This window comes from Melanostigma gelatinosum (genome assembly GCF_949748355.1).
Source record: "Melanostigma gelatinosum genome assembly, chromosome: 2".
Classification (NCBI taxonomy): Eukaryota; Metazoa; Chordata; class Actinopteri; order Perciformes; family Zoarcidae; genus Melanostigma; species Melanostigma gelatinosum.
In genome coordinates, this window is record NC_136635.1 from 9,293,501 (window position 1) to 9,308,677 (window position 15,177).

Consider the following 15,177-nt stretch of genomic DNA (forward strand, 5'->3'; position numbering starts at 1 on the left):
CCATTTATTGCATCAATATGCATCAAATTCCCACAGCTAAATGCTCATATGGAGTCTCAGGAGCTAGAGGGAGTTACATTCCTGAAAGCAGGCGTATAGCAGCGACGATGTACAGCTCAGCGTTGCTGTATGCTGACTGAATGAGCACTACATGTTTATATGGTACACCTATTGTGAGAGGTAGGTCTTGGAAATGCATGATTTAAGGGTAAACATATGAGTACAACATTTCTTCCATGTCTGAACTACTGCGAGGCTCCATTTGCTTGTGGGTGTGTTTAAAAAGCTGTACGATCCTCGGACTACCTGTGTTTCTTGCTCCATCGTACTTCTATTTCGTGTTATTGATGTTTTCTTAAGATTTCAACAAATAAAGTGGTGATTACAAAGTTATTACTGAGTTGCGATAACCCCCCCAATTGTCCTTTAAGTGCATCCACAGACCACTACATCCCTTTGATAACATCAGCTTGTGAAAGATAGAATAAAAGAGTATTGGGGAGGGGACATGCCTGTCTGTCTGCTTTCTCTCCTTTACGCACATGGCGTCCATCCGTATGAGAAATGTGATTACAAATGAGAGCGTAAGTGAGAGAGCGGAGTGCCACAGCTGGCATGGCATCTGGCTTGGCATATCGCTGCTCGGCCTCGCCCGCTGCCTGTGCGCTCTAATGTGGCTGTCGACAAGCCCATTAAGAAGCCATTACTAAATGCTCTGTCTCTGCTCCTATTCCACGCCTTATAGCACAGGCCCGGGGGAACGCCAGCAACACGGAGGAGAGGGGGAGAAGAAGAGGGAACAAACCGATAGAAAGAAAAGACAGGATAAGCGCGTGAAGAATGAGGACGGGGGCGGGGGGGAGTTTGTGTTAGAGAATTAACAAGTCGATTAAATGATAAAAAAAACAACCTTTGTGCCCTGTGTCTTTGCCAGAGACAGAGGAGTGATGGAGTAGAGACTCTGAACTCACTTTACAATTCATCATCAAAACAGTCAACTATGTGATGGAGTCCTGCCTCAGGGCCTAGCAGGAGGAGGTGTCATCTGAAGTCTTCACTGCTAGACAAAGCTCAGCGAAGGTCGAAATCATTTAGTCTCCAAATAAAGTCTTTCAAAAGGTCTCAGAAAAAAAAGACGATACATCTGTGGAAGATATTGTTAAAGTATTTTTTAGAGCTGAAACAATAAGTTGATTGAAGTTTCTTTTCAAATAAAAGGTTTCAATTCATAAAATGTGAATATTTTATGTTTTTTTTAGTCTTCTGTGTTCAGGGTTCTGGATAGTTGGTCAAAGAGAACAAGCGATGTGAAGATGTGGGCTTGGGGTCTGGGAACTTGTGATCGGCAATTTTCACTATTTGCGGACATTTCATCAACCAAAAAGATAATCCTGAAAACAATTGGTAGATCACTCATTATTGAAAACTCTCTCAACTCTCTCTCTGTCCTACATATTATACTGTTTGCTGTATACCAGGGCTCCAAATAACAAGATCATGATAAACAATATGCTGTTCCCATTGTCTTGCTCACTGAAGGTCAATAGACATAAAGCAAGACTGGTATTCAAGTCAAAGTAAAAAGAAACGTGCAATTCAGTTCACTGTTCACATACTGATGATTGCATAGCACTAATATGTTGAATTACCCACAATGCCCATAATGGTATATTGCTCCAATCGTACAAGATATTATTAATAATGACATCATCAGTATCATCATTTTAGCTGTGTGATCTCAAATTTCACAATTTGATCTCAAATCTGACATCTACCGAATTACGTCATAAAATGACTACACTTCCTTATCCAGACTGGCAACATTGTAGAACAAAAATGTTTATAAATGATTTTGTTGTTTTGATGGTTGTGAAGTACCAACGGTGCTTTTTAGTTTTGGGCTTGTTATTGCTGGAAAAGACACTGGACTCCTTCTATGGAAGATTATCCCTGTTATGGGGTTTCTTTCCTAACACAAATTTGATTATTGATAGAGAATCAACACATCGTGACCTTTGAGTGTTTTTTTACACATTCCCATTCTGTGACTTTCCTTCTCACACATTCTGGACAAAGCAACTGACTGCAGAATACTGTGAAGTGTGTTTGCTTTGATAAAAAGGCGCCGTGATGTGAACTCAAACTGACCACACTGAACCTAAAGACTCAAAGGAGAAAAAATTAATTCACATGAACCCATTAGGCACTGAAATAAATACAATGTAGTAAATACAATTAGCAATCTTTATTTGTACTCAGAACAACAGAGCAGCACACTTATCAAAGACGTTGTAGGTGTCGAACAATGTCTTGACCGGCTGGAGAGGAGGAGAGGCAAGGCAGAGAGGACCAGGGGGGGGGGAGGGGAAAGAGACATTTTTAAAAATAGGAAAAATAGACAAAAGGGTGGACATTAAATCAGTTTTGCCTTGATTAAGTTAAAAAAAGTTTAAAAATGTCTTGGTTTCTTCTTGTGCAGACCAATCACAGGTCCAAAACAATAAGGGGACGACCTGTGCAACAGGGAAAGCAGACTATGTCTTTCATTCATCTTCATTCAGCGGCTGTGCATCTCACCTGCTGGACATGCATCTGAACACACTGAATCATTCCTACAATCGGACAATTTGAATTCGAGTTGGAAGGATGTAATGTGGGGTAGTGTGATATGATGACATTTGATCAGGGGCAGCAAGGCAAAAGTGGTTTTAAGTGGATGATTTTTATATACTTCTGAACAAAACATTATTCAATGAAGATGGCTGAAGGCGGATATGGCAGTTTTCTGACTTTCATCAGTGGGGATGGAGATGTACCTCCATCCATTATGATTCAGAAATACACTCACCAAGACCATGTGCAACTTCCTGCTGTGTGTGTGTGTATGTGTGTGTGTGTGTGGAGCGGTGAATTGCTCTTTTCATGAGTGACCATGACAGGTTTCTCATCAGGCCCTGAAGCCTCCTCGCAGTTAGAGACCATGTACAGCACAGCCCCCAAACACACACACACACACACACATGAACGCACGCTGAACTGGGTGATAACCAATGTTCCCTCTAATTTTTCATGTGTCTGGGCATACACACAAGCTCCCTGAGCACACTGAGGACCACTGTGAGCAACATCAGATGTGCACGCTGTGGCCACACACCAGTATCACACCTGTTCAAAACCTTGGATCATAGCAAGTTACATGGCTTATTAAAAGAATCAAATTACAGCAGCAATTTTCACTAGTTTACTTTTAATATAAGTGATTTGACAAACTTTAAAGGAAAAAGACAAAAATCTTGTTCATGAGATGTGTAGTATGTTTTATGTGAGAGTCTTGCTTTGGGCATGGGAAGAGTCTTGCTTTGGCCTGTGTGAGGTCCTGTTGTGGCCTGTGTGAGGGTCCTGTTCTGGAAGAAATGATACATATACACCTTTCAGACATAACATTTTGTTCACATTAAAACATTCACATTTTGCACAATGACGTGTGCTGTAGCTTGTGATACAGTGTAAATTCCTGTAACTCTGTCTGTAAAATATGTAATTACTCAGTTTTTTATTATCATTTCTACTACCCATAAATTATCTAATAGTAACATAATTTAATGATTAATATCCATAAGTAAAAAATCTTAATAAATGTCACTAGAATATGCACAAATCTGACTTAAATGTTACCTTATTTTTCACGTCTGTCCTTCTCACTTCTCCAATGGTTGTACACTTTGTCCAGGTTGATGCAGGCTTCGTCTGCTTCTTGCTTTGACTTTATGCGCATCAGCTGGTCCAAATGTGCCACTTCAAGACGATTTCTGGATGCTGTTTTGATTTAATTTTTTGTTTTTTCTGCTGAATGTGACGCTTGAGGTAGTCCAATTTCCATTCAGTCCACATTTTTCCCTCGGAAAACTCATTTGCTACTTTAGCTTCGCTGCATGTTTTGCAGAGTAGACCCTTCTCACTCGAAAAAGAAAACATCTCACCCAGTTTCACCGCTTGTTCTTCTATTTGAACATACTCCGACAGCCATTCCATCTTAAAAGAACCACATTTCTTTTTTCCAATGGCTTGGTGAGTGGATGTGTCGCTGCCCGTTCGTTTCGCCATGATAAGGGGTTAGCATTTGCGTCTCGTAACTCCGCCGCACTGTTGTTAGCTAGCTAACCTGCACGGGGCGAATGGGCAGGGCAATAGTGTCAATGCTATGATTGGCTGCGTAGCGTAAGTGAACCGAATCGTATCATTGGCTGGACACCTGTCACTCACTGAGTTACGTTGCAAAATAGTACAGAAAACAAAATTATTATTATTATTATTGGTTTAATTGATTAGATAAGATTAGGACTAATATTAGATATTAATTAATACGTTTATGTTGAATTTTATTTTATGCGCTGCATAGATTTTCTTGTGCGCTGAGACTGTGCGAGCAGTGCGCGATTGCTCAAGCGCGCAGCTTAGAGGGAACATTGGTGATAACGTATAAGAGAGAGTTTCCCGTAAAACTACAGCGCACCTGAGACGTAGACGACATGCGAGAGTGTGTGTTTGTGTGTGTTAGTGCGTCTGCACCGGCTGCTGGAACTAAGCGGGGCTCTTAATCACGGTTGTAACGGGCAACATTACCAGAAGGCTAATGATGAATGCCCGAGACTCTGTGCGAAGCCTGACCTCCTTTTCTGCTGCGATGCACAAAAAGCTCTCTCTCCAAAACACACATACATTTGTGTACACACACACACACACACACACACGTAAACGTTTGCATCAACACATACGTCTCGACAAATAAAAACTGCAGAGGCAAATGCATATGGTTTAAAATGCTTGCGCGCACACACACACACACACACACACACACACACACACACACACACACACACACACACACACACACACACACACACACACACACACACACACACACACACACACACACACACACACACACACACACACACACACAAAGCGCTTTGCTGTTCCATAGGTGTTTCTGAGCCCACTTTTATAACCAGCCTGGGTGCTCGGGGAATGCACTATACATGTTACGTGCAGAGTGATGTCCAAAAAGCCTCCCACAAACACATGCTCGGCACTGGCAATGACAGCAAGAGAAAAATGAGAGAAAGGGTAAGAGACGAGGATAGAAAAAGAAGTGGAGATATAAGAGTATTAAATGAAATGTAAATGAGAGCGCACGAGCCGGAGAAATAGAATAAAAGGGAGAAAGAGAGATCAGTACATGAGAGAGACAGATGGTAAAAAAAAGAGAAGTAAATGAGAGAGATTTTGCAACAGAGGGAGTGAGCAGTTATAAACGAGTGTAAAGTTTTGATGAAGGACAAACTAATGTCAGGGACTGGGGCGGTTCGGGCTTCCTGCTCCCCGGCTACCACATGTGAACCCGCCTGTCACTCACACTCCATCGCCATGACAATCATCGTAATGCCGACGCCTGGGGGCGGGGACAAGCCTGTCCTTGTAACAAACAGAACCCCTCTGTGATCTGACGCCAAACACTGCGGAGAAGACTGTCTCTCTCTCTCTCTCTCACACACACACACACACACACACACACACACACACACACACACACACACACACACACACAAAAAACGCCCAGCACACGGTGAAGCCACACAAATAGAATCTCTTGCACATAAAAGTTGAAGCAAATTCCAGTCTAAATTCAGCTACATTTTCAGTAACAATGATGTGATGTGTTATTGTCACAGTGTCTAGAGCATGCTAAAGGTTTTGTCAAACATTCATTCTGTAATATTGCCTGAGCATCTGGATACGTGTGTGTGTGTGTGTGTGTGCGTGTGTGTGCTGAACAATGTTTTCACTATGCATTCATACAGTGCATGTGAGTTTGTGATCGGTCTGTTCACATATCATATGTGTGTGAGAGAGCGACGGGGTGTGTGTGTGTGTGTGTGTGTGTGTGTGTGTGTGTGTGTGTGTGTTAGCCATGGGGTAGGGAGCAGGGACTTGTCAAGCTGAGGAAGAGATGGCAAACTGGATGGTGATGCCAGCCCTGTGTGACAGCTCCTTCACACACATACGCACACGCTCGCACGCACACACATACACACATGCTGGAACCCCCCAAACCTACCCTAGCCCACACTCTAGAGCTGTGAAAGCTGGGACGCAGAAAGAAAACGAGACTGGTGGAACCTCCTTTTAACTGGAGGCTGATTGCTGTGTGTGTGTGTGTGTGTGTGTGTGTGTGTGTGGGGGGGGGAGGTGGTGGGCTGGCGGGGAGGGATGAAGGGGGTTCAAAGTGTCACATCAATTTGTGGCTGTGCTGTTTCTGAAAGAGGCTAACCCCACTGCCACTTAAGCTTAGCACAACAGTGAACAGCATACTGGCAGACAGGACACGTACATTTAGTTCACACACACACACACACACAGACACACACACACACACACACACACACACACACACACACACACACACACACACACACACTTGCAGAAATGCCGGCACACCCAATTATGAAGTTTCTACAGTCGTCAAATTCCAAATCTTTCACAAGATGAATTTCTACCTTATCTTTGAATTGCTACTGCAAAAGAAGATGTGTTCATTCAGCACCACGGGTCATAATGCAAGTTAACAACACATACTGACAACATATCTGGTCATTTTAAAAACAGGATGACATCAGTGCAGCAGGGCTTGAGAAACACCATGCAAACAATCACTCACCAGGCCTCATGCAGTTAAAGACTGATCCCAATATCTGCGCACACATAGTGCATGAATGTCATCTTCCGCAAATCTATCAAAGCATCTGTCTGAAATTATATTTTGTGTGGAATGCTCCATTGTGCCTCTGAGCCCAGAGCGCAAGCAGCCAACTGAGGTGAGGTTGCTGGTTAGAAGCCCCCTGGGGTGACCTGGCCCGAGACCACTTTAACCACTCGTCTCCATTAACAGGCTCCCAGATATCATTATGCTCCCACGGGACCAGGCGTGCTCCAACCAACCATTTACCCTCTCGCTCTCTCCTTTATTTCTCTCATATTCCTCTCTCTCTGCCATGATGTTACTCAATGAGAAAAGACAGCGGGGAGAAAAAATATGAGATTGATTTATTTGCCTCAGTGTTCTTTGGGATGGAGTACTCTCCCTCTCTTTCTCTCCCGTTTCTCTCGCGCTCGCTTTCTCTGCAAACTGAAACCAATTAGCGAACAGAGCACTTGTAGCGGGGAATGTAGGGCAAGCGAGGAGTAATAAAAAAGTATTGACTTTTCTGTGACTGTACGCGGCGTGAAAGGGGTGCCGCGGCCTTGTCCGACATGAAAGGAGCTCCATTAATTTCACTTATTTCACCCAGGCCCCTGTCAGGAGGCCCTAATGCGTCCCAGGCACACTTCTCACATGCAGACACTCAGACAGCACAACGCAGCCCGAGCCTGGTTACCAAATGAGTTTACATTATATATCAGAGAGAGAGGGGAGCGTAAGAGAAGGAGTCATTTCTAATTCCCTGGTTGAGACACAAAGCGAGGCCTTTCATACGTAGCTAATTTTGGCCCAGCCTCACCTCCTCATCCTCCTTCCACCTCGCTGTCTCTCGCTCATTCTGCACCATGTAAAGGCCACAGTTGCAGTTAAATGACCTACAGCACCAAAACAGACTGCAACACATTAGCCTGGGGGTAAAGTAGTGATACACTTTGGTTTTAATTCCCTAGTAACCACTCAGTCCACCAAAAAAAAAAAATGGAATAGATTTCATATGCAAAGGTGTAAAAGGCCTGATGTAAAGCTTCTCCTTTTTAGAAACAACATTTTAAGATGAAGACGAATGTGTTTCCTGCAATGAGAATAGAACATTTGCTGGAATGTAGATTTACAGAGGGTAATATTTTCTTCTGGGAATAAAGTTGGAAATGTACAAGACAAAAACTTGGATATTCTCTGAGATTAAAGATTATAAAGTCATAAATACATAAACCGTGGAAACGCCAACCACCGTCTGAATTTCGTTGCTCCTAAGTCGTGTTTTTATGGTAAGGATGGCCACTGAGTGAGGTGATGGTCCTGAAAGATACATATAGTCATATATATAGAAGTCAGTGTAAACCATCAAAAACAAAAATATGATCCTTTTAGTTTATTAGTCATCTATCGTGTCTGTTTTTTCCCCATAAAAACACACGATTCAAATGATCCGGAAATCAAAGATTGCATTTTGATTGATGAGCAGTTTTAATGATGTAATATAAGCTGCTTAGAGCTCGTGTTAGGAAGTTAAACAGCTCATAATTCACTTTCTAATATCTATTTTATATTGCTGTGAAAACATCTCCTTCAAACAACTGGATTTATACAAGTTTCTCACCAAAACTACATTTGAACACATCATGATAACGATATAATTTACCTTCGCCCAATACTCACTTTCACCAAACAGAGCCTGAACGCATCATAATGTAATTGGATCGCACCTCCATACGTTAGCCGTTAGCGCTGCTGCCATCGTTACTAGCTCTTCTTCTGCAATTTCAACACTGATTTGTTGTTGACAATGTAACATAATCAGGGATCGGCAAATAGAAAGCATGAATTCTGATGTCCTGATCACATGTTTTTACTAATAATTGGGTGATAATGATCGGCAATACAAATTGATTGAACACTATGATGGTGAACCGGTGTAATTAATCCGTAGTTCACATGTGTGCTGAACCAGCAAGGGGACACCACTATTTGTGACAGAACTCAAATCCATCTTTGGCATACAATGTTTTGGGGAATGCTTTATCACATGGTTTTAACACAGTTCACTTGAAGATTATTTTGACACCTGGATAAGTTAAACCAGTTAGAAATGAGATACTCTGTGAAACTTTCTCATCTGGCCTACTGCTACCTGCTAAATTCCCTTTACCTGTATTTTAGTATCATTGTGTGTGTGTGTGTGTGTTAGAGGTAGACGCACTCCACGAGTGTGTGTGTGTGTGTGTGCGAGTATGTGTGAGCGAAGAGTGAGAGGCTATCTGCAGACAGAAACTAATCAGTGTGTGTGAGATAAGAAAGCAGCCTTTATGGTGTATGGTAATCAGCCCCCCCTCGGCCTGCCACCGCCATGCATAATCACCACGACTTATTCACATGATTGATGAAATATGCGTCTGTGAAATCCGAGCTGCTTTTGTTATCATCCTGTTTTTCCCACTCTCCCCCCCCACCTCTTTCCTTTTCTCTCAATCTTTTTTTGTCTTGTTCAACCTCTCTGTCTCTCTAAACATCTCTCCCCTGCTCTGCAGTGGTCAAAGATGTTTGGGACCATGTACAAACAAGAAATTACATACGCAGCATGGGGTCCCTCTTCAAACTACATACTCACACACACACTCACTTTTCTCTCATATGGTAGAAATATGATGCATGTGACATGCATGAGAAAAAGTCGTCTGAAGAGGAATATGATGAAAAGGAAGAGAGGAAAAAATAAAAGATAGGGTTAAGAAGAATGAGTAAATGAGAAGAAACATTAATTGTTCTGTCCTGCAGAGACGTGTTGGCTGGATTAGAGGGGGATGAGAGGACAGAGAGAGAGAGAGATGGAGTGATAGACGGAATTAGATGGATAGATGCTTCAGAGAGCTCTTGTCATTGACACTCAATCGCATTAATCATGGAACGGATGCAGAATTCCCAACTAATGCAACATGAAGAAACAAAGGAACCATTTCAAGTGGCAATAGACAACTTTTCAGAAATTTATTTTAGTGTACCGTTTATTTGTAAAATTTAAAAAAAATGTAGCCTTTGTTATGAAACAAAACATGAACTAAATCTTTATTTACCAACTGATCTCTGTCCCTTGAGGTGCCGGATTAGTTTTATAGTGTTCTTACCAGCTAAGAAGCACGGCACATCAAGTGAGTTGCCTCTGAATGCTGCGCTTTGCCAACCAAATACAATTCTTGCCTGCATGCATTTCATCTGCCATCCTCCAATATTACGTAGTCAGTTTCTAAAAAATTATAAAAAAGTAATTTTGAATTTGCAGGTGAAAAAGGAAAGAAGAGTTGGCTGGAGAGGTGAGATTATTTGTAAAAATCTATTTTCATCACTTCAGCTTGAATGTTATTGAGCATGTATGTATGGCACATTGATTACATATTTTTTCTTATGACCAGATTCAGTCATAGTCGTGCATAGTCTGCTACTCAGTCATGAACCGGTTAGGTTCAGCTTCACCTCCCAGAGAGTCTGTCAGAGTGACAGGTGGAACAGAACACTAAGGCTACATCCACACTGCTATGATTCCGTTTTGAAACGCATATCTTTTGCCACGTTTACGCCTAGCGTCCACACTACTCCTGAGATTTAAAACCCCCAAAACGGAGGCACTTAAAACGCTACCGACGCCATGTTAGTTTGAAAACTCCGGGGTTGCCTCATCGTGTGGACGAGCGGAAACAGGGCCCTTTTAAAACAATGACATACACACCGCGTCCATTAGGTCTTAGTCGTCACAACGTGTCCTTCCCTGATTCGTCACACCGCCGGTAGAAAACAGACAACAAAAGCCTTAATTATCTATAAACTACCAGTGGTTAATTCAACATATAATGGATAGTGGATTACAGGTGTTTCAGACCATGCTGTCGATACTAGCAGCTGCTGTTCAGTTCAATTCTGCATTAATTCTACTGCTGCCGACATGCGGAGGAAGCAAGCTATTATTGGCGCGATTAGTGAGCGGCATGTCCAGCAGCATTAGGCAGCAGCCCTACGTAGCGGGCGCTTCAACTGCCGGTTTGCGGCTTTTAGGAGGGCGATAGACACAAAACAAAGGAGCATCCTTTTCTTATCAATGCTTAGTTTGTTCTGCAGAACTATTGTGAAGTTTACAAAGAAAGTGTAAACGACCAAAAGCATAAATGCTCTCCAGTACGACATGGACTTCCGCTCACCCACCAGTGTTACGTTGTTCACTGGGCAGCTTTCTATCTGAAAGCCTGCTTAGAAAGGTGAAAAAGCTCTGGCCCAGGACTTGCAGGCCTGAGGCTCACGCATTATGTAGGATAGTACGAGGAGAGACAAATCTTGGGAAGGGAACGGGGACTAGTACTGATTTGAGTAGAGAGTAGGCTATAAGGGAAGGTGGGGGCTGAGACTGGGTAAGATTAAGACTGGGGCTGGTGAATTAAGGCCCCCCAGCCTCAGGGCGCTATTACACATCTATAATGAGAAACAGAGAAGAGGGGGGCTTGTCTTTGCACCTCGGCACACCTTAGATTAAATATGCACAATTCCCATGCAAAATGAGCCAGGAACAGCCGGGACCAGCGTTGCTGTCTCATCCCCTGTGCTGGAGTTGTTTCAGCCAGGGTTAACAGGCTCATCAGTCAACACAGACTGCTTAGCACAGGACATCAAGGCCATTTGCAGGTTTAAGTATTTGTGATTGCTTCTCTTTCCAGATCCCACCGCCAGCCCAGCCAGCCCAGCCCCCCCCCCCCCCCCCACACACACACACTGCTCCTTGTGCTGGCTTGTGAGCATATGGGCCTGCAATAAGACACACACAGGCATGCGCATATATCAACTATCTAATAACATAGGTAAAGATGTGGCTTTCACACAAACAGTCCTTTTACCAAGTGTACAGAACAAAGTATACAAATCACATTGGAATGACCACTCAGTGACACATGCTTTCACGTATACACACCTTGTATCACCGAATGACACCTATTTCATCTTGGAGACGATAGACAGATACACAAAGGTGAACAGAAAAAAGAATGAGAGGTAATCTTATTGTCAGTTATTTTAAACGGAGTTCAGAGTACAACAATGGCCTAAGATTCATCCGGAGAAAATGAACGTGTGCAATTTAAAAGGAAACAGACAACGTACGAGAATCAAAACACACTTCTACCTGCTATTAAAAAATGTATTCTGTCGCTTTTTTGACTGCAAAACACACACGTAAGTCAATGTATCCTGTCTGTTGCATCCTCTGTGTCCGTCGACACACCATAGCTTCATTCCAATCCATTTGCATTCCACAGCTAGGGTTGACTTCTATCACCAACACACCGCTGTATGAGAGGGCTGTCATGTTATATTTGATAGCACACACACACACACACCTACAACACATTGTTTGCGAGGAAAAGGGGGTGGGGGAGGGGGGGCATAAAAAGTTGCAGCAAGGTACTGTAGATGAAGAGGACAGAGAAAAAGAGAACAAGGGTGAAAATAAACAAGACAGCAAGGGAAAGAAAGAGTGATGGCAGGAGATAGAGATAGAGAAAGGCAGTGATTATACCACACTACATACAGTATGGTTCAGTGGAGCATATCTGCACAGGGACAGGTGGTCCATTAAAAGCACAGACATCCTTATACTGCTTGTCTGCCTGCTTTCTCTTACATCTATGTAAACATGGAGAGGAAACTATCTAAATAAACCTGAAAGCAATCTCCCATCTCAACTTTTCCTTCACCAAGATGACAATGCATTTTTGTACAGTAGGTATCTTTAATTTTCTTTTTTCGTAACAGTGAGTAACAATTAAATATAGATTATTATTATATATGTATATATATGCTAACAATAAAATGTATTTCTGTTCGGAATGTTGAAGAACTCATGTACAATACTTGGTTAGCTGCATTTAAACTGACATCGGTACCTTGCCAATTAAATGCATCACTACTGAAGCCCCATCTTTCTATTTTAAAGATCCCATATTGTAGAAAGTGAGCCTTTCATATCTTTTTTTTTTATTATAAAGCAGGTCTATACTATGAAATGATCAAAAGGCTCAATCCACTGAGAAATACACACATGCTGTAGTCAGAAACTGTGCCTTTAAACAAGCAGCCAGGACTTCCGTAGGGTTGTAATGTCACAACGTTATAGTCACCTTAGAAGTGCTGCTTAACTCTGTGTGGTTGACATACACAGTGAGTCCCTGGCTGCCGTGTTACTGAGAAGACTGCAACAGCGCAGATGCGCAGACCAATCAGAGCGGACTGGTCTTTTACGGGAGGGGGCCTCATAGAGAGAGGCACTAAAACCGAGCATTTCACACAGGTATATTCAGACAGTGTTTGTTAAACATTACAAGTATAAACCTGAAAATATTTTCGGAAAGATCGATCTTACAATCATTTTTTCTCATTATGGTACATCTAAACACATGCAGAGTCTCAATAACCTCTATGACTATGACTAATGCTGTGATTTCAGGATTTTAAGATTTCTTTTAATGAGAGAGTTTTTACTTGACAAGCACTCCCACTTAACCGCATTGTATTGTACAACAACACCAATCAAAATTAGAGTAAACACCAAAAGATTACTGGACGATTACGTAAAATAAAAGCACTCGACTTTTAAAAGGTTCATGGGTACTTTTGATTCTCTTTTTTTTTAACGGACTATACATTTGTTGTTGAAAAGGCCTTGATTGACAGTTGGCCTGAAGATTGCATTCAGGCCTAGAGAAGCAAATCCAAATCGACTTCTGAATCCTATACTCAATGCCAAAATTGTGAATATTTTCAATGATAAATTGCCAAACCAAATGTTATTTATTAGTTTTAAACAGGAGCTTGACATAAATTCATTCGGTTAAGGAAAGAAATTGGCCTGACGTGAACCGTGATCTGGTCAAGTTGCGTCCAACAACTTTGATCAAAAATAATAATGTCTGATGTCATTCTTTCTCTCATGTCACGGCAAAATAAGATCGGTAATCATGTAATTGAGACAGTCCCTTTGACATCATGTTGTGTGCACTCGGCCCTCGGTGTTACTCTGTATGCAGGCCTCGCGGAGCAAAATGCCACCGTAATGAAAGCAAAGTGTTGGGTTAATTGATAAATCTGAGGTCCTGAGTAGGAAGGAGTCTGGCAGGGGGAATATTTTACGGCTGTGCAAATGAAGGGGCTGCAGCGTTTTACACATGCAGTAAAATGGTTATGGAGAATTAGCGTTCTTTCTTTCTCACCGCAATAACCTAGACATTAATGCAGCAGAGCTGGAAAGATGGATGGACGTGATAACGTAGTAAATACATACAGAGACAGACACATATAAAAGGTGGATATGCATTTGCTGCCCCTGCCCCACCTAATTCCATTGTCTCTACTTGGCCGTGGACGTGGCCTATTTCAGTCTAGGAATTAATTGCTAATGAATACTGTTCCCATTAAAAAGATCCCTCATACATCAGTTGCATGCATCATGGTGAAACATTATGGCTGAGGCCACTAATAGTGGGCCACCATGTGTGTATGAATGTGGACACACTTCTCCTGTCCCTGTTGCCTGAAGCTTTGCACCCACAATACAATAATGATAGTAACAAAGCCACACCAGAGTATCTTGAAGGAGAGTGTGTGTTGTGCCGAGAGGAAGTAACGAGGACAATGCTGTTGCGTATTGAGTATATGCATGTATTCATGTGTGTGTATGTGATTGCATGTGCTCAGGAAAGCAGTGTGTTCCGGTGTGTGTCAGTTGCTTCTGATCAGACGCTGGCTTTTGAAAGTTGTGACGGGTGTCAGTCTAATGCGAGGGGAAGGAAATGCTTGGAGCGTAGACAGACACAGACGTGACCACTCACTGTAGTGTACTTGATTAGCACGTAGCCTCCTAATTAGCTATCCTCTATGGTTACAGGCAGTACCGCTGGTGACATGGCTACTAACACGACCACAAAATTAGCATGGGCAGAGAGGGCTTTCCCATGTCTGCATTTGAAATGAGTTATTGCTGGTGCACTGAGCTGGTGCAGAAGCTAGGAAGCTTGAGTACGTTATAGAACAATGGACATTACAGTGCCGGCCATATTAAATGTTTCAACTTTAAGTCACTCACAAAACCTAGCCTTTCTTCATAACAAAAATTGCACAAAGTAATTCACATTCTTGCTATCTCTGTGTGTTAATATTGAAGGGGGTGTCTCCCGCCAAAACCGAACAACTATGCATACAAAACATCAAACTCACGGTCATACATGCTCGCTGAACATGACATCCCTTTTCCCTGCGATAACACTGCTCCCAGAAACTGGGAAGTTGAGGCAAGGACACATAGAAGCTGGAGAAAGGGCAACCACTGCACAGCCCCTGTTGGCCAAAGCGGGGGCCATTAAGATCCTGAAGAGGTGGGGACTGGCATC